The sequence below is a fragment of the Ovis aries genome, chromosome 21, assembly GCF_016772045.2.
Source record: "Ovis aries strain OAR_USU_Benz2616 breed Rambouillet chromosome 21, ARS-UI_Ramb_v3.0, whole genome shotgun sequence".
In the NCBI taxonomy this organism is placed as follows: domain Eukaryota; kingdom Metazoa; phylum Chordata; class Mammalia; order Artiodactyla; family Bovidae; genus Ovis; species Ovis aries.
The window spans coordinates 7,222,805-7,248,844 of NC_056074.1; the positions used below are offsets into that span (position 1 = coordinate 7,222,805).

At 41.4% G+C, this 26,040-nt stretch overlaps 1 pseudogene; it reads left to right on the forward strand.

The window, feature by feature from the left end:
• Positions 1-24,928: 24,928 nt before the first annotated feature.
• Positions 24,929-25,699, forward strand: LOC101123080 (kallikrein-7-like; annotated as a pseudogene).
• Positions 25,700-26,040: the final 341 nt, after the last annotated feature.

Consider the following 26,040-nt stretch of genomic DNA (forward strand, 5'->3'; position numbering starts at 1 on the left):
TAACTAGATTGTAGCCCTTCTCAGAAGTCTAGTTCCAACTGTTCTTGGTTTCTTCATCAAGCATCTAAGGTTTGTTAATGCTGATCTCTTCCCATTGTTGCCCCATCCTAAGAGGCGGTAGCTGTTTGCTGCAAAAACTATCTCAGTGTTAGCTCAACATTCCCTTTTCACATTTTTTGTTTCATAACATGTTCTTAGCCAAACTCCAACATTAAGTTTTTTCAGTGGAAATACTGTATATGCTTTTTTTTTTCCTGGCTAGTCCCTGATACTATACTCATATTAATTATATTCATAAATGGAATATTTATGATGTACAAACTAAATGCCTCACTTCCTTTGAGACTGAGATGGACAGCATGCAGAACTCAGAAAGCAGTTAGCATTGTCTGGGAGAGCCACTTTAAATTGATCATCTTTTATGATACTACAGAACTTATATTTTCCCAAAGAATAGATTTAATAGGAACAGTTGTGTCTCTGGGTATAAAATAACACTATTGGGTAGTTTTCCCACCAGGCTACATAGGAGGTTAAAACCAAATCACTTATTTGTCTTCTAATCCAGTCTGTTATAATAACATGAAAGAAATTATTTCACTAACAACTTTACAATGGTCATAGCAAATGGGATGAGGGTTGAGAAGGCCAAAATTGAGGCCTCAAGTTTTTCTGAAAAGGGGCTTGTACAGGTAACGAATAGGCACTTAGCATTCATGGATCTCCCCCTCAGTTACTGCAATGTTTGTTCAAGCACAAAGGCACGCAAGATGTAACTGAGATACATTCAGGTTTCAGTTTTATCTGAGACTCTTGTACACACACACTGGATATAGTCAAATGCCTCACTGGGTGGCCTAGGAGAGTCAGAGATTAATTCATGGAGTTGTTGAAAGGTAACTGGCTACTTAAGAATGAATTTAAATGAGAAGCAGAGAAGCCTGGGTAAGGAAGGTCTCTCAGGTAAGACTTCCTGAACTGAAAAATGCCAGTTTTGACAGGACTTCATTTTCTGCCATTGGTATATTAGCTTAATGCTAAAGGGAAATTTGTTAAAAAAAAAAAAAAAGAAAGAAAGAAAGAAAAAAGCAAAGTCCAAGGTTAGTCTTCTCTAAGTATAACTTGATTCAGGGCTCAAATAATGTTATATGGATCTCTCTCTTGATTCTGCTTCTTTAGAACTGGTTTGGTTCTCAGTTCTGCACAGAACATTAAAGATGCTCCACACTTAGGCATCTCATATCTGTTCAGCAGTTGGGAAAGTCTGCTTTTCTGAGCACTCAAACGGAAGTCCTCAATCTTCTTGGCTCTGGGGGACCTGCCTTAGGATATGGCCCATCTCAAAACCATGTGATGGCAAGAAGGATAGAATAAGGTGACAAGGATAGAATAAGGTGACAAAGATAGTCTGGACCACACATTGCATTCTTGTGGCCCGTGTATGAAATCCACTTTATCTCAAAAATGACATGGAAGTTGGAAAAAGGTGGCTTTCCCGAAGGAAAATGAAGGTATCAGTGCCACAAAAAGACGGAGAGGATTTTAGGCAACAAACTCCAGCATGTTTTTCTCCTATTACAAAGTCACACTGAAGTTCCTCTCCTGAGTACTTCTTTATGGCATCTCTGCTTCTGCTTCTCTGCTTTGAAAATGCCCAGCAATTGCCTGACTAATCGGAATCTTGAGTCAGCTTCTTTCTTCTTGCAGTCATGGAGGGTTCATCTTTCTTCTGTGGTGAGCCTTCATAGGTAATGTTTTGAGTGGTGTGTAGCAGGCTGTCCTATTGCATTCTTAAGGGCATTGATGAGGCTCTTGAGGAAATGTAATTTAGCTGACCATAGTCTCTGTCCTATGATTCAACCTTGATGGCTTGACTCCAAATTAAAAAAAAAAAAAAAATGCAGTAAGATGGCCCATCCCTATGTCCCCTAGCTGCTGAGTTCAGAATTAGAAACGTCCAATTTGTAAGATCTGAGCAACCCAGACAGTTTGAAGCCTGGGCTTCAGCTGTCCGAAAGGTGCAGTGAGATGATTCGGGCAGTTTTTGCCTATACAGTTGACAACTAGACATAACTCTGCTTACTCAGAAGGAAGGGGAGAGGAAGAGGGCTGAAATTGGGACCTAAATGCTTATATAACACATGGGAAACCAGGCTGTAGGGAAACTGGTCACCTGGACTTTTCACAGCAGGCTAATAATACCAGGATCCAAGAGAGATGCACCTTACTGTTCTGGGCCACCACCCATTAAAGAAACTAAAGGAAGCAGAGGGTAGCTTTGGTGAGATGGTAGGAGGAGCCCATGGTGACAGCCTGGCTGTTCTGATCAAGGAGCTCAGTGAGCTGGGCCTCCCAACCCAGACAAAGTAGAAACTCGTTGCACAAATCTCTTTCTAAGATGCCTTGCAAATTCCACATTCCAAGTTTGTCCCTTTCTTCTGATGGTGTCAAACTCTGTCCCCAAGAGAGTCCAAACACTGCCATCCAGCCTGAATTTCTTTCTCAGCAAATATTCCCTGTTCATGGTCATAGCTGATATGCCCAGGGTGGACACAGGATCCAAACCTAGGAGCCTGCAACTGGGACCTGGGCATGGGGAAAGGGAGCAATTAGGCCTTGAGGAGCTGAGCTGAAAGGTCTCCTCCTTGTTCAGATTTTCTGAAGGGTCTAGTTGTATAAAAAGGCACAAGACTCACATTTCCCCCCGCCCCACTCCCTCTCCCACCACCTCTGCACATTATCCAAATGCCCCTCCTTTCCTTCTTTACTTTCCTGCCTCTCTTGCTTACAGCAAATGGAGGTGCTGCTTCCTTAATCAGAGAATACATATACATTTCAGTTTTGCTCTCACTCAAGCATTAAAAACACAACACAGCAAGAATTAGAGAGGTGTGCTATGTACTAGCTAATGAAAAGGTTATAGACATCAAAAGTCCTTCATATACTTGTTACTTTAACACATGCATTCCCTCCGAATCATCGAAGCTAACAGAAGAGACTGATACCATGGGTGATCCACAGAGAATTCCGGTCTGGCTTTGAAAATTGTGCTGTTCTGACATTTGAATACTGAAGTGCCTGGAGTTCAGGGAATTCACAGCAGGGAAGCAACCATATGGCACCTGGTGGCCAGTGGTCTCTGAAAGAAAACGTGATTTCTCAATCTCACCTCCGGCTAACTGCCTCCTTGCTCTGGATCCCCAGCCAGCGATGAGCAGACAGGCCTCCCACCCTAATGCACAGCACCAGCCAACATGGAACTAATTACACCCTCTCATCTTAGGTGGTGCTCTCTCTCCTCATACTTTAAGACGGACAGCAGATATAACAGAAAGAGAAAACCCAAACCACCTTCTATTTTTCCTCCTTCTTTCCCCCTTTTCCTTAGAAGAATACATTAAATTATCTTTGGGAGGACAGAGTTCAAGCATGCTTAAAATATTACTCCTGTCTTTAAAGACTTTGTTCGGCTTACTATCCATTGGATGGTTAAAGAATGAAAATTATACTGTATAGCACAGGGAACTATGGTCAATATCTTGTAATAATCTATAAAGGAAAATAATTGCAAAAATAATATATGTGTATCATCAGTTCAGTTCAGTCGCTCAGTCGTGTCCAACTCTTTGCGACCCCATGAATCGCAGCACGCCAGGCCTCCCTGTCCATCACCATTTCCCGGAGCTCACTCAGACTCACGCCCATCGTTCTGCATACATATGGCTAAATTACCTTGCTGTGCACTTAAAACATTGTAAGCCAACTATATTTCAGTAAAATATGTATATTCAGAGCAAATAAAAGAAAAATAAATACATATATTAAACAAGAAAATTAAACTATGCCTAAAACAATTTTCTGAATGATCATTTAAAGTGATAATCCGAAAGATTATTTGAAAAAGTTAAGTAACTTGCCCAAGGCCACAAGTTACTCCTTTACTCCAGGACAGTAAAGGAGTAGCAAAAAGTGGTGTTTGTGTTAGTGTGCTCAGTTGCTCAGTCGTGTCTGACTCTTTGAGACGCTAATGACTGAAGCCTGTCAGGCTCCTCTGATGGAATTTTCCAGGCAAGAATACTTGAGCGGGTTGTCATTCCCTACTCCAGGGGATCTTCTCAACCCAGGCATCAAACCCCAGTCTCCTGCTTCCTGCATTGGCAGGAGGGTTCTTTACCACTATCACCACCTGGGGAGTCCCACAGACAGAAGATCACCTAAGATTCAACTCCCACTATGGCTGGTTTAAATAATTACATCGTATCCACACAAAGGAAGCAAGTAAGGCCTTTAAAAGATTGAGATAAACTTATGTATATGAAAATACCTTTTCATACTGTTCATACAAAGCCTTTGACTGTGTGGATCACAATAAACTGGAAAATTCTGAGAGAGATGGGAATACAGACCACCTGACCTGCCTCTTGAGAAATCGGTATGCAGGTCAGGAAGCAACAGTTAGAAATGCACATGGAACAACAGATTGGTTCCAAATAGGAAAAGGAGTACGTCAAGGCTGTATATTGTCACCCTGCTTATTTAACTTCTATGCAGAGTACATCATGAGAAACGCTGGACTGGAAGAAACACAAGCTGGAATCAAGATTGCTGGGAGAAATATCAATAACCTCAGATGATGACACCACCCTTATGGCAGAAAGTGAAGAGGAACTAAAAAGCCTCTTGATGAAAGTAAAAGTGGAGAGTGAAAGAGTTGCCTTAAAGCTCAACATTCAGAAAACGAAGATCATGGCATCTGGTTCCATCACTTCATGGAAAATAGATGTGGAAACAGTGGAAACAGTGTCAGAGTTTATTTTGGGGGGCTCCAAAATCACTGCAGATGGTGACTGCAGCCATGAAATTAAAAGACGCTTACTCCTTGGAAGGAAAGTTATGACCAACCTAGACAGCATATTCAAAAGCAGAGACATTACTTTGCCGACTAAGGTCTGTCTAGTCAAGGCTATGGTTTTTCCAGTGGTCATGTGTGGATGTGAGAGCTGGACTGTGAAGAAGGCTGAGTGCCGAAGAACTGATGCTTTTGAACTGTGGTGTTGGAGAAGACTCTTGAGAGTCCCTTGGACTGCAAGGAGATCCAACCAGTCCCTTCTGAAGGAGATCAGCCCTGGGATTTCTTTGGAAGGAATGATGCTAAAGCTGAAACTCCAGTACTTTGGCCACCTCATGCCGAGAGTTGACTCATCTGAAAAGACCCTGATGCTGGGAGGGATTGGGGGCAGGAGGAGAAGGGGACGACAGAGGATGAGATGGCTGGATGGCATCACTGACTCGATGGACGTGAATCTGAGTGAACTCTGGGAGTTGGTGATGGACAGGGAGGCCTGGCATGCTGCAATTCATGGGGTCGCAAAGAGTTGGACACGACTGAGTGACTGAACTGAACTGATGAAAATACCTCCAGGTTGTATTGCTAAAAGAAGTTACAATAGAGAGTGTACTTGGCATTATGTCTTTAATTAAGTACCAAATTTTTGTACCAGTGTAGAAAAAATTTGGAAAAAAGCCTATCACACTATTAATAATGGTTACCTCTGCAGGAAAAAATGGATAAGTAGGGCTGCGGAGCTTTTACTCTCTATCTTATGGCATTCAAATGTAGCAAAGAAATGAGTGATGTTTTTTGTTACTCTTTTTATTTTCATGTTAGTAAATTGAGTGTTTTTCCAACTCTCTGTGGTCCTATTCTCTGAAAAAAATTTAAAACAAATTTATCTAAACACCTTTTCCTTACTTCTAAAGTTTATAACACTGATAGTGTTTTAATGAAAGGAGAAGTGTTTTATATTTTTGTGTGTTTTGTTTCTTTGATTCATTTTTTTGCTCACTGAAAAATTTTTTAGACAGTTTGTCTTGATGACGTTTACTTTAAGTGTTTATTTTAAATTATGTTAATTTGTATTAGATTTAATTAGATCTAAATACACTTACCGGCGTCGTTAAAAGAACTCTGTATCACTGGGGAGACAGGATTCAAAAGAACTTTCAAACCTGCAACTTATTTGATCAGATGAAGTGACACTCTACAATAGCTTTCATTTCATATAAATTAGTCTTCAATTGTCGATTGCAGATTGCATGAGTGCTCAATTGTGTCCAACTCTTTGTGACTATGGACTGTAGCCTGCCAGGCTACTTTGTCCATGGGATTCTCCAGGCAAGAATACTGGAGTGGAGTGCCATTTCCTTCTCCAGGGGATCTTCCCAACTCAGGGATCGAACCCTCATCTCCCATGTCTCCTGCAGGTGCAGGCAGGCTCTTTACCTCTGAGCCACCGAGGAAGTGAAGTAAAGTGAATTGAAGTCGCTCAGTCGTGTCCGACTCTTTGTGACCCCATGGACTGTAGCCTACCAGGCTCCTCTGTCCATGGGATTTTCCAGGCAATAGTCCTGGAGTGGGTTGCCATTTCCTTCTCCAGGGGATCTTCCCAACCCAGGGATCGAACCTGGGTATCCCGCATTGTAGATAGACGCTGTACCGTCTGATCCAAGCAGTCTTCAAAAGAATTGATTTAGAACACTTTTAAAAGTTAACACAATTTTTGGAGCAATTGTAGGTTCATAGCAAAATTGAGGGGAAGGTATAGAGATACTCTGTACACCCCCTGTAGAATTGATTTTTTAATGTAAACTAGTTTTTATCAAAATGACTTTACCAAAAGTACAACATTTAAAAGTAAAACGAAAAAGTGCTACCAATTAAAACTTATTGAAAGCTTATTTGCCAGGTGTAATTTGAGTCTATCACGTGCATTAACTCATTTAAACCCCATTAAAACTATAGCTCCACAATCCTCATATTGCAGCTCAAACAAGCAGCACAGAAAAGTTCAATAACTTGCCCAAGGATACTCAGCACAACACAGGAGCAACGAGATTGAAGGATAGATGAGATTATCCATAGATTTATGAACCAGGAACTATTAGAAACTAAGGGAGGGAGAGACTGACTACCCCAGGAAAACTGGGAAGGCTTCTAACACTGGCTGCAGTGTTGTGTGTACCATGTGAGCAATACTACTAAGAGATGAGCAAATAAATTAGCTATTTAGGCAAAGGAAGCAATTCCATTCAAAGAACTCCAGTGGAAGAAGACAGGTCATACTGTAAGCAGCTCACTTCCAGATAAAAACTAAAATACAGTATTAAGGGTACTTTTGAAAAGAAGAAAAAAATATAGTCTGACAACCTCAAAACAAAAGTGATTTTCAACTTACACTTCTCCAACCTATATTGGAAGACTAGCTCTGTGAGTGCTCTCTTCTAGGTGCTGGTATGTAAAGATATAATCAACATAATTCCCACTTGCTCAGTCTAAAGATAGGGAGTTAAGAATATTACAATAAGTATATTGTCTATTCACATCCAAGTTGCGGTTCTAGGGGGAAGTCTCTTTCTGAGTAATAACCACCTGTAGTTGTTCTTTATAAGTCTCCTTGGATAGATAGAAAATACGCATGATAACAGCTGGGCCAGCATAGCCGAGATCCATCTACTTTATCATTCAGATGCATGTGCACACGTCATCATGTTATTTATCTCATTTCTTCTGAGCAAACTCTCAGCACTGTGGGAACCACCTCCTCCACTGATGATACCACTGCTGGTGTTCTAGAATTGATTAAAGTAGGCCAGGAAAGGCTCCCAGGGGAAACCGATGAAGCTGTGTAAATGTAGCCTGCTTGTCAGAGTCGTAGCTCATCAGTGGAATCAGCCCTGGCATTGATGGATGACTGCTTTGTTACAGACTGGCTGGTCAGGCCCCTGAAGAAGCCCACCCTTTGTTCATTGCCATGTAAAAAAGCCCCACTCTTCAATGGCACCAGCTGAGGCTGTCACCTGCCACATCAGTTTGCTTCTCCTAATTCTCATTTAGACTGATCTATAATAACTTAGCAACTGTCTTATGTACTTGGGCTTCACTACATGATTTCAGGGGCTAAACTTGCTATTCTTTGGGACTGAGGATACAGGAGAAATAACAGCATTTTATTTATTTAGAATTGAGTTGGACAATTCTTCAGAGATGGTTTAGGTTAATTAGTCTTCTGATTTCACAGATGAGGTCAGAAAGGAGAGCTGACTTTCCTGAGGTCACACAGCTGGCTGTCAACTGAGCTGGCACTCGTCAGATGATTTCTTTGCTTCAAGGCCAGCACATTCGCACTACATTTTAACTGATAATAATCTAGTAACATTTTGTGATTTTTAAAAAATGTTAGGGGATGCAATAACTTTTTCGAAACTTCAGTTGGGAACATTGGTTTGGGACTTTTGAAACAGGCAGGAGAGAAATTAGGTTGAGAGACCTGAGGATGGAAATATGAGGTGGGCGTCATGACAGCAAAAGGGGCTAATGGAGATTCTTTCATTGTTTCAATCTGTCTACTAATATCCATGGACAGAGAACTCTGTATTAGAAGTCAAGTGTAGGTCATAGCTCAACAACGTGGCCGTCTCTGTACTGTATTAAGCATATGTGAGTAGGGTCTGAATAGGAGAACTCTTCTCTTCTGCTTCTTGTAAGGCTTAACACAATTACTATTCTGTCCATAAAATTGTCCTGTTCACAGGACAGCAAATATTGATATTAAAAAAGATAAGTGTATGCCAAATAAGTATGGAAAATCCTTCCAGGTCACTCCAGACAGATGAATGCATTAAACTTTGCTTCAACACTAGTGATAGAAAGTGGATTACTTATAGAGACAGCTTATCCCACAACTGGATAACTTAATAGGAAGAACTATGACCTTAATGCTGTCATCTGCTTCCAGTGACATTTACCCACTGGTTCCCTCATGGGATGTAAGATTACCCTGAGGGACTCATAGACTAAAAAACTCCGCCTTTGGTTCCCTTTGCCCTGTAACTAGCCAAGATCATCTCTGCTTGGTGCCTTCTCTGGATGTCTTTGTAAACAAATATTTACTGTACAATTATTCTATTCCTAGATTGTGCTAAAAGCTAGCCAGATAAAAGAGTCTCTTTGTCAGTTCATAACACAGATATTTAGAAAAATAATCAGAGTGGAACACAACAGGGAAGAACATCACACAATGGGAACACGGAGGAATGAACAAATACACCTAGAATCTGGCACATGGTAGCTGCTTAATAAATATTTGTACAAAAAGAAAAAAATAAGTTCCTGATGTTAACAGTGAGGCGAGGGCGATTAGAGACACTTTGGGAATGAGTTGGCATTTGAATTAAGCCTATAAAAGCTAAACACTTATAGATTTTACCACTTAAGAGGTACCAATCTGAACTCAATAGTGCATCGAGATGTTGGATTTAGCAGAGAGTCAGGTATGGTGAATTGTCACGGCAGGAGTTTCATCCCCTTATTCTGGCTTGCAAGTGTTTCCAGCGGGAGAGATGAACCGCCAGCAAGAGCAGGCCCTCTGGGTTTTCCTCTGTTCACGACCTCATGGTTCCACAGTCCCCTCAGTCCATTCCTCTCCACCACCCCTGGTGCACAGGCTTGCTAAGGAAGTGGAAAACTTCAACTTTCCTTCCCTGAGCTGTGGCTCCCGGCCAGGAGTGGACCGGCAGCTGCTGCAAGTTGCTGAATGGGCTCGCTGACAAACAGACTTGGCACTGACACCCATGCTGGCTGGGCTGCGCCTCCCATGCCACAGGCAGCGACCACCCTGCTGCGACCCTGGTGTGCAGGCTGCTGCTCAGGGGCACTACGAAGCCTGTCATTCATTGGCTGAAGCTGCAGAGGACTTGGTGGCGCGGGTGCTGCAGGGAGTGGCAGAGGTGCAGAGGCGCGTCCACATGTGCACGCTGGCGTCTTTGGTGCGGGTGCTTCCGGGAGCGGTAGAAATGCAGAGGCGCGGTCCACGTGAGCACGCTGGATTCTGTGGTGTGGGTGCTGCCGGGATTGGCAGAGGTGCAGAGGCACGGTCCATGTGAGCGCGCTGGAGTCCGGCGTGGGTACTGCCGGGGGCGTGGGTACTGCCGGGGGCGTGGGTACTGCCGGGGGCGTGGGTACTGCCGGGGGCGTGGGTACTGCCGGGGGCGTGGGTACTGCCGGGAATGGCGGCTATGAGGTCCAAGTGAGCATGCTGGCGTCTTTGGCGCGGGTGCTGCTGGGAGTGGCGGAGATGCACAGGCGCAATCATGTGAGCACGCTGGCATCTGTGGCGCGGATGCTGCCAGGAGTGGCAGAGGTGCACAGGCATGGTCCACGTGAGCTTGCTGAAGTCTGGTACCCATTCCGGTTCCTTTGCTTGAACTGCGCCGCAGATGGTCGCCCCCGGGCCAGCCTCCCCAAGTGAGGCTTCCAAAAAAAACCTCTTCCACTCCACCGTCTCGCCGGTCTGCTTAATGCACCTACGGGCCAAGGCGTGCTGCACAGGCCTCAGGGAAAGCTGGCGTTGCCAGGAGGCCTGACCCAGAAAAAACCGGGGGCCTTGCGGTGGGGTCGCTGCAGGGACGGTCTCAAATGCGTCAGCAGGTTCATCAGAGAGTTCATGAGATGCCTGTGGAACCCGGTTCTGCAAACCCCCATGGACTTCCACAACGGCCTGGTGGGTATGAAGGTAGGTGGCGCGGCGTGGAGGACGCAGGGGAAGGGAAGATGGCTTGGGGCTTAGGGCCGGTCACAGAGGCGGCAGAGAGGGGCTTCGGTGGCTGAGAGGGCTAGTGGGGAGGCTGAGGGGGAAAGAAGGCAAGAAGGGGAACCTTTTCCTCTGTGGCTCAGTTTTAGCCATGTGGTGCAGCCAGGGCCCTTGTATCTTGCTTTGGCAGAGGGGAAGAAAAAACGAAAAACAACCAAATGGGTGAGCTCTGAAGTAGCGCACAGTACTGATTCATAGATTGTTATAAAATATTTGTTCCTTCTTCCCTACACACTTTCTATAACCACAGGTTAAAAATAAGATCCTGAAGAGACCACTGAGAGAAAGTCAAATGTAAAACCTAAGTATAGCTGATAACACTGTTATCAGGTAATTGAAATTTGGTGAGAGAGTAGAACTTAAATTTTCTCACCAAAAAAAAGTAAATATGCGAGGTGATGGATGTGTTAATTGACTCAATGGGGAAATTCTTTCAGGATGTACCTATATATCAGATTGTCACATTATACACTTTAAATAACATAATTGTCAGCTGTACCTCAATAAAGTTTGAAAACAGTTTTAGTTAGTCTCAGGATCAACAGGAAATTTTCTTTTGTCATACATGCACACATATACATATGTACACATGTACATACACATAGGCATATGTGCACATATCCAGATACATTATATACGTGAGAAGGGCAGAATAGTACAGCGGAAATAGTTCTTTGGAGTAAGGTAAACATTGGTTTGAACCCTGCCTGGACCCCTTACGACCTGTTTGACCCAAGGTGGTCCCTTGACGTTTATAAATCTTTGTTGCCTCAGTGGTAAAGGGGAATAAACTTGCCACCCATTGAGCTATGATAAGCATTATCTGAGAGCATATGGGTAAAATCTTTCCCTTCCAAGATGGAGGAAGGGTTTGCCTTCACCATGAAAATCTGTTGCCTGGTAGAGTATGGGGAATGTCCCTTGGCAGTGGATACATCACATTAATAAGCTCGTCTCCCAGTACTGTGCTATCAAGGCTCACTTTCTGTGAGAGATTTGCCCAACAGGAAAAGGCCCACCAGTTAATGTTATAATTTATGACTTCAGAAGACGATTTTGCAAACCAGTTCACATTTCCTCATAAATGTTACTCCCTCTGAGATGTTTTTTAAAGTGATTGGAGTTTGCTTTTTGAGTTCAAGGCTGTGTCTTGTTTATCTTTGTATGTCTTTAACTGTCCTGCTCTTGCAAAACTGTTTTCACACAGCAGGTGCTCTGCGAGTGTTTGTGGAGCAATGAAGATCAGTGTGATACGGAAAAGGGGCACAGGCATGTGTATTTTGAACTCAAATACATATTCTGACACTTGCCAGGGGCCTGGGCAATTTAACTTCCCAAACTTTCCTTTTCCCATCAGTCAGATAAATCAGTGTCAGAGGATTAATTAAAATACATTACTAAAGAATTTACAGCAATGTCAGGCATCTCGTTTAGAATGAAAGTGTGTGTATATGTATCCTTAGCTCTTAGGGATGAAAGAAGGCCTTGAGATGTTTTGTTTTATTGCTTTTCCATCTCTCTGATCTTCAGTCACTCTCTGACCTGGAGAGGTGGACATGATAAGAGGTGTCAGCCACAATCTTTGCAAAAGTTTGCTATTTCCTCTGAGGCTATGGCTCCTCAACTGCAAAACTGTGATGCAGATGCTAACTTCACAGCGTCACCAGGAGAATTAAAGGAGATGGCAGCTGTGCAGTGATTTCCTCAAAGCAGGTGCTTAATTAATGGCAGCAGTGATCATTAGTGCTATCATTAAATGTATCTATGGCACCAAGTGGTCTCTTCCCTGTTACAACACCAGAATTGTTGGTTTGCATAAGAAATATTATTGGTGTCTTTTAGAAGCTTAAGCCTTTAGGCTGCCGAAAAGCCACTATCACAAACCTCATGCACACACACACACACACACACACACACACACACACACACACAATTAATTGATTTTTATATATTGGAGCAAGATTTAAATATCTTACATTCTCTTTGTTTGTTAAGATGCCCCCACTAATGAGTTAAGAGCAAAATAAATGAGATTATTTTGAGAAAAAGAGATATGAAAGAGATTATTTCTAACTCAAGTATCAGAATCTAAGAAAGATTTTTAAACTACCTTGTTTCCTGTATACTTGGGAAAATAGAAAAAAGGACGAGCCTTTTGATGAATGAATCTCATTTTCTAGAGTTTCAGCTTAGCTACAGCATTTGAGAGTGCCAACCTCTCCTTCTTTTTCATCCTCAAAGGCAATAATATGAGTACTAATATTCGTAATTAGCAGATATTACTATTTCCATCTCCTTAGCCTAAGACTACCATGTCTAAACATCATGTAAGATTAGTCACTGTTGTTTTGTTATTTATTTATGTTGTCTGGGAAGGGAACAGTTATAGCAGTGATCAGTTGTTACATGCATGTCAAAGTCAAAATTAGTCAACCAGTCTCATAGTAGTCATGACTTTTCCTCCCGTCTCTTTTTTTCTCCCATCCCTACTTTCATCTCCCCTTTCTCCCTTCATTTTACTCTTCCCAGTTTCCCTTATTCCCCCCACCCCCGGCCCTCCCTTCTTTCATGTCTTTTTTCTTTCCTGCTCCCTCTTCTCTCTTCCCTTGCTTTCATTTTCTCCTTATATCCCATCCATCATCCTTCTTCTTTTTCTCTTTCTTTAATCCATGTACTGAATGTGACCACAGTTCAGCCACTCTGTAAGGTTATTGGGCTAACAAGATGAATCACCGGCAAAATTTCATATACCTCAAACCTTACGTTGACAATTTGCTCAGTGCTTTGTCATGTACAGAGAATTTTTGCTCCTTCATTTTCAGAGTGAAAGAAATCTCTGTAAGGTAGACTTAATTATCTTGAAACTCAGAAAATTTGAATTGAATATTTAATAAGAGTATGACAAGGGAATTAAGATTTGCTTTTGATCAAAAAGGTGAAAAGATACAAATAGGAAGATTATGTGCTTGAACACGCTCCATGAGAAAGTGGATAAAAAGTGGGAAAAGCAAGAAATTTCTATCATTAAAACAAGCACTTGCTCCCAAGGAATTGTCCTGTATTAAAATATCTAAAGTAGGCAGCTTTTTCAAAAAAAAAGAATAATATGAAATTAAGATGATCCCAGAAATAATAGAATTCTCCTCTGTAGAGGGTGTGTGCTGTGGGGGTGGATGACAGGTTTACCCGTATATTCTTTCTACTTTTTGAGGCTTCACAGTCTGCCTCCTTAATGCAATATAATTACCATCTAAAGTGACACACTGCATGAAGCATCTTGGCACGGAAGTGGAGTTTATTGTGTTCTGGAAATATTTACAGTCATTTAAGTTAGATACTGTCATGAAACTAGTCTAAAATATTGTTTAAAGTGTTTAAGACATTCTCTTTAGAACAGAGGATACAGGTGCTTTGGAGAACTGTGTGTCTGAAGTAGCAGATACCCGTTGTTGTCTTGCTCCTTCCTCATGGCTGGCAGAATTCTGACTCCCCTCAGGTTCAGCCCTGTGCTTTTGTGCTTCAGTGGCCTCAGACTCTGGGTTATCTCTTCAGTAGTTTTTATGGAACATGCTGCTTCAAAATGGAGTTTATTGTGATGCAGTAAGCTGTCTGCTACCTGAGAAAAAGAAGGATCTGCTAACCAATTTTTAAATTTAGTTATTCATATAAATATTTACTGAGGGCTTACCTTGTGTAGACATGTCCTAGGGCCCATGGATACAGGAAAAAAGTCAAAAGGCATGAATAGTACAGAAAGAGTGAATATGTATGTATTTAAAATACAGGTATACCACCACTACTTTTTTACATAGCATCACACACACACACACACACACACACACATATACATACACACATTCATACACATACATATATGATGTGTTTTAACACTGTGTTAAAGCTGAGCCTGAGAAGCATGTTTAACCTTGCCATGGCTTCAGGAACACGATGGTTTTAGGATGATAAATGAGAGGCCACTTTTGGGATAGCAGATAGGTATTATCCTCTATGGAAACTCTTTATCAATTAGTAGTACTGGTGGTATGAAGTTAAAAAGGATCAAGGGATTATATAGATTGCTCTCCCAAACAAGGTCAAATAATAACTAGATTCAGCCTTTTAACTAAAAAAAAAAAAAAAAAAAGATAAAGCATAAGAAAAACAGTTCTGAAAAAGGGAATATCTGACCGTGAAGGAGAGAGGGCCATAAGAGACTGGTTACAAATGAGATTAGCTCTACCATTGCTCAGCTTTCTACCTGAGAGAGTGTTCAGGTAAAGATATAGGGGAGAGGGAAACCTGGGCAACAGTTTCCCTGACATGAGAAAGAAGAGCTGGGGGAGCACGGCTGAGAAGAATTTGCCAAACAGAATACTGGAAAGAATTGAGCTGTATGGAATGAAAACGGCAGAGTTCTGTAGGAATATCCACCAGAGAATTCAACTGACTACTAATCAGTACACACAGATGAAAACCTCTCCAGGCCATAGCACGAAGATAATACCTAAAAAGATAATAGGAAATAGTGTCTTAACCTCTCTCAGGGTTATGAAGAGTGACATCATCCAGAATGGAAAAGCCTCAGAATTCAAAGGATATCAGTTAAAGTACAATGAATGGTTTTGGTTCAATAACAGTAAAAGAGAGTAGTCCAAGATTAAACACTGTTTCGACCCCATCTAACAAACTCTAACAGCAAAATATGAAAGGATCCAAATATGTGAAGTAAACCATGACCCAGAAAAATACTCAAAATCATGTTTAGTAATAGAAAAGTATCTATCTCCTGACAAGGTAAAATATACAACATTTAGTTCCAGTTCAGTCACTCAGTCGTGTCCGACTCTTTGCGACCCCATGAAACGCAGCACGCCAGGCCTCCCTGTCCATCACCATCTCCTGGAGTTTACTCAGACTCACGTCCATCGAGTCCGTGATGCCATTCAGCCATCTCATCCTCGGTCGTCCCCTTCTTCTCCTGCCCCCAATCCCTCCCAGCATCACAGTCTTTCCAGGGAGTCAACTCTTCGCACGAGGTGGCCAAAGTACTGGAGCTTCATCTTTAGCATCATTCCTTCCAAAGAAATCCCAGGGCTGATCTTCAGAATGGACTGGTTGGATCTCCTTGCAGTCCAAGGGACTCTCAAGGGTCTTCTCCAACACCACAGTTCAAAAGCATCACTTCTTCGGCACTCAGCTTTCTTCACAGTCCAACTCTCACATCCATACATGACCAAAGGGAAAACCATAGCCTTGACTAGACGGACCTTTGTTGGCAAAGTAATGTCTCTGCTTTTGAATATGCTTCCTAGGTTGGTCAAAACTTTTCTTCCAAGGAGTAAGCATCTTTTCATTTCATGACTGAAATCAACATCTGCAGTGATTTTGGAGCCCCCTAAAATAAAGTCTGCCACTGTTTCCACTGTTTCCCATCTATTTCCCATAAAGTGATGGGACTGGATGCCATGATCTTCATTTTCTGAATGTTGATCTTTAAGCCTACTTTTTCACTCTCCTTTTTCATCAAGAGGCTCTTTAGTTCCTCTTCACTTTCTGCCATAAGGGTGGTGTCATCTGCATATCTGAGGTTATTGATATTTCTCCTGGCAATCTTGATTCCAGCTTGTGTTTCTTCCAGTCCAGCGTTTCTCATGATGTACTCTGCATATAAGTTAAATAAGCAGGGTGACAATATGCAGCCTTGATGTACTCCTTTTCCTATTTGGAACCAGTCTGTTGTTCCATGTCCAGTTCTAACTGTTGCTTCCTGACCTGCATACAGATTTCTCAAGAGGCAGGTCAGGTGGTCTGGTATTCCCGTCTCTTGAAGAATTTTCCACAATTTATTGTGATCTGCACAGTCAAAAGCTTTGGCATAGTCAATAAAGCAGAAATAGATGTTTTTCTGGAACTCTTGCTTTTTCCATGATTCAGCAGATGTTGGCAATTTGATCTCTGGTTCCTCTGTCTTTTCTAAAACCAGCTTGTACATCAGGAAGTTCACAGTTCTCCAAGCCTGGCTTGGAGAATTTTGAGCATTACTTTACTAGCATGTGAGATGATTGCAATTGTGCGGTAGTTTGAGCATTCTTTGGCATTGCCTTTCTTTGGGATTGGAATGAAAACTGACCTTTTCCAGTCCTGAGGCCACTGTTGAGTTTTCCAAATTTGCTGGCATATTGAGTGCAGCACTTTCACAGCATCATCTTTCAGGATTTGAAACAGCACAACTGGAATTCCATCACCTCCACTAGCTTTGTTCGTAGTGATGCTTTCTAAGGCCCACTTGACTTCACATTCCAGGATGTTTGGCTCTGGATGAGTGATTACACCATCGTGATTATCTGGGTTATGAAGATCTTTTTTTTTTTTTTTTACAGTTCTTCTGTTTATTCTTGCCATCTCTTCTTAATATCCTCTGCTTCTGTTAGGTCCATACCATTTCTGTCCTTTATCGACCCCATCTTTGCATGAAATGTTCCCTTGGTATCTCTAATTTTCTTGAAGAGATCTCTAGTCTTTCCCATTCTGTTCTTTTCATCTATTTCTTTGCATTGATTGCTGAAGAAGGCTTTCTTATCTCTTCTTGCTATTCTTTAGAACTCTGAATTCAGATGCTTATATTTTTCCTTTTCTCCTTTGCTTTTTGCCTCTCTTCTTTTCACAGCTATTTGTAAGGCCTCCCCAGACAGCCATTTTTCTGTTTTGCATTTCTTTTCCATGGGGATGGTCTTGATCCCTGTCTCCTGGACAATGTCATGAACCTCATTCTATAGTTCATCAGGCACTCTATCTATCAGATCTAGGCCCTTAAATCTATTTCTCACTTCCACTGTATAATCATAAGGGATTTGATTTAGGTCATACCTGAATGGTCTAGCAGTTTTCCGTCCTTTCTTCAATTTGAGTCTGAATTTGGCAATAAGGAGTTCATGATCTGAGCCACAGTCAGCTCCTGGTCTTGTTTTTGTTGACTGTATAGAGCTTCTCCATCTTTGGCTGCAAAGAATATAATCAGTCTGATTTCGGTGTTGACCATCTGGTGATGTCCATGTGTAGTCTTCTCTTGTGTTGTTGGAAGAGGGTGTTTGCTATGACCAGGGCATTTTCTTGGGAAAACTCTATTAGTCTTTGCCCTGCTTCCTTCCGCATTCCAAGGCCAAATTTGCCTGTTACTCCAGGTGTTTCTTGGCTTCCTACTTTTGCATTCCAGTCCCCTAGAATGAAAAGGACATCTTTTTGGGTGTTAGTTCTAAAAGGTCTTGTAGGTCTTCATAAAACCGTTCAACTTCAGTTTCTTCAGCATTACTGGTTGGGGCATAGACTTGGATTACTGTGATATTGAATGGTTTGCCTTGGAGACGAACAGAGATCATTCTGTCATTTTTCAAATTGCATCCAAGTACTGCATTTCGGACTCTTTTGTTGACCATGATGGCTGTTCCATTTCTTCTAAGGTATTCCTGCCCGCAGTAGTAGATATAATGGTCATCTGAGTTAAATTCACCCATTCCAGTCCATTTTACTTCGCTGATTCCTAGAATGTCGACATTCACTCTTGCCATCTCTTGTTTGACCTCTTCCAATTTGCCTTGATTCATGGACCTGACATTCCAGGTTCCTGTGCAATATTGCTTTTTACAGCATCAGACCTTGCTTCTATCACCAGTCACATCCACAGCTGGGTATTGTTTTTGCTTTGGCTCCACCCCTTCATTCTCTCTCGAGTTATTTCTCCACTGATCTCCAGTAGCATATTGGGCACCTAATGACCTGGGGAGTTCCTCTTTCAGTATCCTATCATTTTTCCTTTTTATAATGTTCATGGAATTCTCAAGGCAAGAATACTGAAGTGGTTTGCCATTCCCTGCTCCAGTGGACCACATTCTGTCAGACCTCTCCGCCATGACCCGCCTGTCTTGGATTGCCCCATGGGCATGACTTAGTTTCATTGAGTTAGACAAGAGTGTGGTCTTAGTGTGATTAGATTGACTAGTTTTCTGTGAGTATGGTTTCAGTGTGTCTGTCCTCTGATGCCCTCTTGCAACACCTACCATCTTACTTGGGTTTCTCTTACCTTGGGCGTGGGTTATCTCTTCACGGCTATTCCAGCAAAGCACAGCCAGTGCTCCTTACCTTGGATGACGGGTATCTCCTCACTGCCGCTCTTCCTGACCTTCAACGTGGGATGGCTCTTCTAGGCCCTCCTGTGCCTGCACAGCCACTAAAAAATAGTTGTCTTTAAAAAAAAAAAAAAACTTAACAAACTTTAAGAAAGCTCAGAAAAGCAGTTTAATGATCTCAGTAATAAAATTAATGAACAGAAGGAATAGTTTTTAAAAGAGATTGAAGCTGTATTAAAGAACTAAATAGAAATTTTATAGCTGAAGAGCTCAATAAATGAGATGAAGAATGCAATAGAAAGCATTCAAAATTGAGCAGACCATATGGAAGAGAGAATTAGCAAGCTCAAAAATAGAAATCTAGAAATTATTCAGGTAGAGGAGAAGAGATTTTTTTTTTTCAAAATGAAGAAATTCTGTGAGAACAATCTGAGTCCATCAGGAAAAGCAACATAAGGTTAATGAGTATCCCCCAAATAGAAGAAAGGGAGAAGGGAGCAGTGAGTTTATTTTAAAAAATAATAGCTGAGAACTTCTCAACCATGGGGAAGGAACTGGACAAACAATTCCACAAAGCTAAGAGAACATCTAATTGTCTGAATGTCAAGAAACTTTCTTATAATCAACCTTCTTCTAATAAAACATGTTATATTAGAGCTGTCAAAAATCAATGTTAAAGAAGAAAAGTCAATGATAAACAATTTTGAAGGCAGCTAGAGGAAGAAAGACAGCAACCTACAAAGGAACACCCATCAGGCAGATGGGTGTGATGAGCAGATTTCTCAGCTGAAACTACAGGCCAGGGGAGAGTAGAATGACATACTCAAAATATTGAACGATTAAAAACTGAGCCAAGAATACTCTATCCAGCAAAGTTACAGATATGGAGAAGTAAAGGCTTTCTCAGGCAAACAGAAGCTGACTTGCCTCACAAGAAATGTTAAAGAGAGCTCTTACACATGAAAAGAGAAGGTGAAAGTACAAAAAACTTTGAGTAAGGTGATAAATAGAAAGTTGTGACTCTATGTCAGAATATATTATTAAATGTTTAATTTTAACATAAAAGTTATAAAGGAATAAACAGCAGAAACAATGGTTCCTTCAATTTGATAATGAGCTTACAACGTAAGAGAATAAGTTGAGACAACAAAAGTTTTAAAGAGGAAGAGGAAATGAATGAACCCATATAGGCAAATAAAGATAAGATGCTTTCAACAGAAAAAAATTGGTCATATCATCTATGAGACACTTTATATGAACCTAAAAGTAACCTTAAAACATAAATCTAGAGCAGAGACATGAAACATAAAGAGAAGACTGAGAAAAATATTGTAAAAAAGTCACCAAACCAAAATGACAGAAACACAAAGAAAAAAGATACAGTACAACCTATATATATAAACAGTGCTATGTACTTATCTGTCATTGATAATCCTAAGTAAATGGATTCATAGCACCAATCAAAAGACAGAGTGGATGGATGGATTAAGAAACAATACTCACCTATAGGCAGATTTCAGGAAATTTAGCTCTGAAGACAAACACAGATTCAGAGTTAGGAGATGAAAGATGATATTCCAAGAAAGTGACAGGCAAAAGAAAGCTGAGGTAGCCTCACTCATATCAGACAAATAGATTTAAAGTCAAAAAAGACAACAAGACAAAGATGGGCATTATATAATGGTAAAGGGAGTAATTCATCAAGAAGACATGATACTTCCTAATACATGTGTACCTAACATGGGATTACCAGAAGTACATAAAACAATTACTAATAGATCTCTGGGGAGAAATTGACAGCACCACAATAATAGGGGACTTTAACACCCCACTTATATCAATGCATAGACCTCAAGACAGAAGTCAACAAAGAAATAATGACTTAAATGAAGTATTATACTAGATGTACCTAATTGATACGGCTTCCCAGCTGGCGCAGTGGTAATCTGCCTGCCAATGGAGAAGACTCAGGTTTGATTTCCTGGGTCCAGAAGATCCCCTGGAGGAAGAAATGGCAACTTACTCCAGTATTCCTGCCTGGATAATCCCTTGGGCTGTGGAGCCTGGTGGGCTACAGTCCATGGGGTTGCACAGAGTTGGAGACGACTGAACAGTTGATACATATATAGGCTGTTCCATACAAATGCAGCAGCTCCTCAAGTGTGCAAGGACCATTCTCAAGGATAGCCTATATTTTGGGATGTAAGTCTCAAAGAGTTTAAGAAAATTGAAACTGTATTATCTTTTTTGACCACATGGTATGAAACTGCATCTGCAAGAAGAAAGCTGGAAAAATCACAAATACATGGAGACTAAGCAATATGTTACTGAACAGCTATTGGATCAATGAAGAAATGAAATGAGAATCAAAAATACTTAAGGACAGAGGAAAATGAAAGTGTAATATAGCAGAAGCTCTGGGGTGAAACGAAAGTGATACTAAGAAGGAAGTTTATAGAAATACAGACCTACCTCAAGAAGCAAAAATCTCTGAAACAATCTAACCTTACACTTAAAGGAACTAGAAAAATAAGAACAAGCAAAGCCCAAAATCAGTAGAGGAAGAAAATATCAGAGTGGAAATAAATAGACTACAAAGGCAATATAGAAGAGATCAGTGAATGTAAGAGCTGTTTTCTTTGAAAAGATAAATTTGACAAACCTTTCACTAGACTCAATAAGAAAAAAAGAAAAGGTTCATGTTAAAAAAATGAGAAATCACAATGTGTAACAAATACAAAGGATAATAACAAAATACTATAAACAGCTAGCTATATGTCAAAAAGTTATCCCTATATGACAACCTATAAGAAATGGACAAATTCTTAGAATCATACAGTCTTCCAAGACTGAATCACAAAGAAATAGAAAAATCTGAATAGACTAATCACTATTAAGGAGACTGAAATAGAAATCAAAATCTCCCAAAAAACAAAGCCAAGGACTAGATGGCTTCACAGGTGAATTCTGCCAAGCATTCAAAGACAATCTAATTCCCACCTTTCTCAAACTCTCAAAAAATTAAAGAGGAGGGAATGCTTTTAAATAAATTTTATGAGACTAGCATTGTCTTAATAACAAAACCATAGGTAACACACAAATTGCAGACCAAAATCACTGATGAACATAGATGCAAAAATCCTCAACAAAATATTCAATTCATTTCAGTTCAGTTGCTTGGTCATGTCTGACTCTTTACGACCCCATGAACTGCAGCACACCAGGCCTCCCTGTCCATAACCAACTCCCAGAGCCTACGCAAACTCATGTCCATTGAGTTGGTGATGCCATCCAACTATCTCATCCTCTGTCATCCTCTTCTCCTCCTGCCCTCCTCAATCTTTCCCAGCATCAGGGTCTTTTCAAATGAGTCAGCTCTTTGCATCAGGTGGCCAAAGTATTGGAGTTTCAGCTTCAGCATCAGTCCTTCCAATGAACACCCAGGACTGATCTCGTTTAGGATGGACTGGCTAGATCTCCTTGCAGTCCAAGGGACTCTCAAGAGTCTTCTCCAACACCACAGTTCAAAATCATCGATTCATCTGTGCTCAGCTTTCTTCACAGTCCAACTCTCACATCCATACATGACCACTGGAAAAACCATAGCCTTGAATAGACAGACCTTTGTTGGCAAAGTAATGTCTCTGCTTTTGAATATGCTATCTAGGTTGGTCATAACTTTCCTTCCAAGGAGTAAGCGTCTTTTAATTTCATGGCTTCAGTCACCATCTGCAGTGATTTTGGAGCCTCCAAAAATAAAGTCAGCCACTGTTTCCACTGTTTTCCCATCTATTTCCCATGAAGTGATGGGACCAGATGCTATGATCTTCGTTTTCTGAATGTTGAGCTTTAAGCCAACTTTTTCACTCTCCTCTTTCACTTTCATCAAGAGGCTTTTCAGTTCTTCTTCACTTTCTGCCATAAGGGTGGTGTCATCTGTGTGTCTGAGGTTATTGTTATTTCTTCCAGCAATCTTATATCCAGCTTGTGCTTCATCCAGCCTGGCACTTCACATGATGTACTCTGCATATAAGTTAAATAAGCAGGGTGACAATATACAGCCTTGACGTACTCCTTTTCCTATATGGAACCAGTCTGTTGTTCCATGTCCAGTTCTAACTGTTGCTTCCTGACCTGCATACAGGTTTCTCAAGAGGCAGGTCAGGTGATTTGGTATTCCTATCTCTTGAAGAATTGTCCACAGTTTATTGTGATCCACACAGTCAAAGGCTTTGGCATAGTCAATAAAGCAGAAATAGATGTTTTTCTGGAACTCTCTTGCTTTTTCCATGATCCAGTGGATGTTGGCAATTTGGTCTCTAGTTCCTCTGCCTTTTCTAAAACCAGCTTGAACATCTGGAACTTCACTGTTCACGTATTGCTGAAGCCTGGTTTGGAGAATTTTGAGCATTACTTTACTAGTGTGTGAGATGAGTGCAAGTGTGTGGTAGTTTGAGCATTCTTTGGCATTGCTTTTCTATGGGATTAGAAGGAAAACTGACCTTTTCCAGCCCAACAAAATATTGGCAAAATAAATAAAACAGTACAATAAAGGTATCATACTGCGTGATCAAGTACAATCTGTTTCAGGGATAGAAGGATGATTCAGTGTCTGTAAATCAATCAGTGTGATACACCACATTAACAACCTGAAGAATAAAAATTATATAACCAACTCAATAGATGCAGAAAAAGCATTTGACGTGATTCACACGTTTATGATAAAAACTCAGTATACCTTTATACAATAAAAGCAATATGTGAGAAACCCATAGCTAACCTTTTAGTCAGTGAGAAAAACTGAAAACTTTTCCTGTAATAAAGATCAAGAGTTAGACGAGTATGCCCATTCTTGCCATTTTTATTCAGCATGCTATTGAAAGTTCTAGGAATAAGGAATAAAAGCATCCAGATTGGCAAGGAAGAAGTAAAATTCACTATTTGCAGATGATGTAATTTTGTATACAGAAAACCCTAAAACTAACAAAATACTAGAAGTAATAATTTAGCAGAGTTTCAGGGTAAAAAATCGGTATAGAAAAGTCTTGTTTCATTTCTTTGAACTGTCAGAAATATAGAAAATTGTCCCATTTATTGCTGCAGCAAAAAGAATAAAATACCTAGGAGTAAATTTAACTAAGGATTTGAACGATAGTACACTCAAAACTATTAAGATATTCTTTAAAGAAATGAAAGAATACCCCCAAATAGAAATATTTTCTGTGTTCTTGGATTGGAAGAATTAACTTTGCAAAAATTTCCATATTACTTAACATAATATGCATATTTAAGGTAATCTCTATCAAAATCCCAATGACATTTTTTCAGAGGAATAGAACAAAAAAATCCTAATACCTGTATGGAACAACAAAGGCTATGAATAGCCAAAGCAGTCCTGAGAAAAAGGAACAGATCTGGAGGCATCACACTCCCTTATTTCAAGTTAAAGTTCAAAGTGTAGCAATCAAAACAGCATGGCATTGAAAGAAAAGCAATGGCAAACCTAGGAAGCATATTAAAAAGCAGACATATTATTTTCCTACAAAGGTCCATATAATCAAAGCTATGGTTTTTCCAGTAGTCATGTATGGATGTGAGAGCTGAACAGTAAAAAAAGGCTGAGTGCCGAAGCATTGATGCCTTCGAACTGTGGTGCTGGAGAAGACTCTTGAAAGTCCCCTGGACAGCAAGGAGATCCAACCAGTCAATCCTAAAAGAAATCAATCCTCAGTTTTTGTCAGAATGACTAATGGTGAAGCTGAAGCTCCAATACTTTGGCCACGTGATGTGAAGAGCCAACTCATTGGAAAAGATTCTGATGCCTGGAAAGATTGAAAGTGGGAGGAGAAGGGGATGACAGAGGATGAGATGGTTGAATGGCATCACCGACTCAATGGACATGAGTTTGAGCAAGCTCTGGGATATGGTGAAGGATAGGGAAGCCTTGTGTGCTGCAGTCCATGGGGTTGCAAAGAGTTGAACACGTGAAAGACTGAACAAAATTGTTAGAAAAAGTAGACATTGATGCCTGGCTCCCAACCAAGTCTGGCGCCCAGATCAGATCTGACCTTCCAGAGCTGAGAAGGGGCTTCATTTATGCCCCAGCAGAAGAGAGCCCTCCCTTGCTGGCAGCCCCTGAAAGATTAAGAGGTCGCCATGGTGGCACCCTTGCTGATCCTGTTGCTGTCCTTTGCCCTGGGATCTGCTGCACAGGGCGCCCAGGGTGACGAGAATTTGGAGATTATTGATGGAGTCCCATGTCCAAGAGGCTCCCAGCCCTGGCAGGTGGCCCTGCGCAAGGGCAGACAGCCCCACTGTGGAGGCGTGCTGCTCAGCGAGCAGTGGGTGCTCACTGCTGCCCGCTGCATGATGAATGCGTACCACGTGCACATGCGCAGTGATCGGCTGGTGGGAGGCCAGAACGTCAAGGCCACATAGTCCTGTCCACCATCTGTGTCACTCCACACAAACTCACGCTAACAGCCTCATGCTGGTGATGCTAAATGCCTGGGCCAGGCTGTCATCCAGTGTCAAGAACATCAACCTGCCTTCCCACTGTGACCCACCACCTGCCCCAGACCACATGCCCTGTTTATGGCTCGGGCACCACCACTAGCCCTGATGTGACCTTTCCAGTGCAACTCATGTGCACAGACGTCAAGCTCATCTCACCCCAAGACTTTAGGAAGGTTTGTAAGGACTTGCTGGGGTACTCCCTGCTCCATGCTGGCATTCTGAACTCCAGCACCTGTGGAGTGGTGTGCCTGCAACAGTGACTCAAGGAGACCACTGATGTGCAAAGGTACCTTGCAAGGCCTGGTATCATGGGGAAGTTTCCCTCGGGGCCAACGCAATGACCCAGGTGTCTGTACCCAAGTCTGCAAGTTTGTCGATCGGATAAAAGAGATCATGAGAAGATACCGCTAATCTCTCCCTACTCCCATCTCTCCATCCCTATGCCTTGGAACAGGAAATTCACAGAAATAAGGACATCAGTGACCTACAGTTCTACTTGAACTTATCTTTCCTCAGAGACATGTCAGAGCCTCAGCAATATGTATATAACCCAACAATATGTGTGTAAGCCAACAATACGTGTGTAAGCCAACAGTATGTGTGTAAGCCAATCAAATCAGTTAGGACCTAAAACCCAAAACGAATACAGAAACCTCAGTGCTGGTAAGGATGTAATGAGACCAGCCCTGTCTGCCACTGAAACTGTCAATTCATACAGTTTTTATGGAAGATGATTTGGCAATTTGAATGGG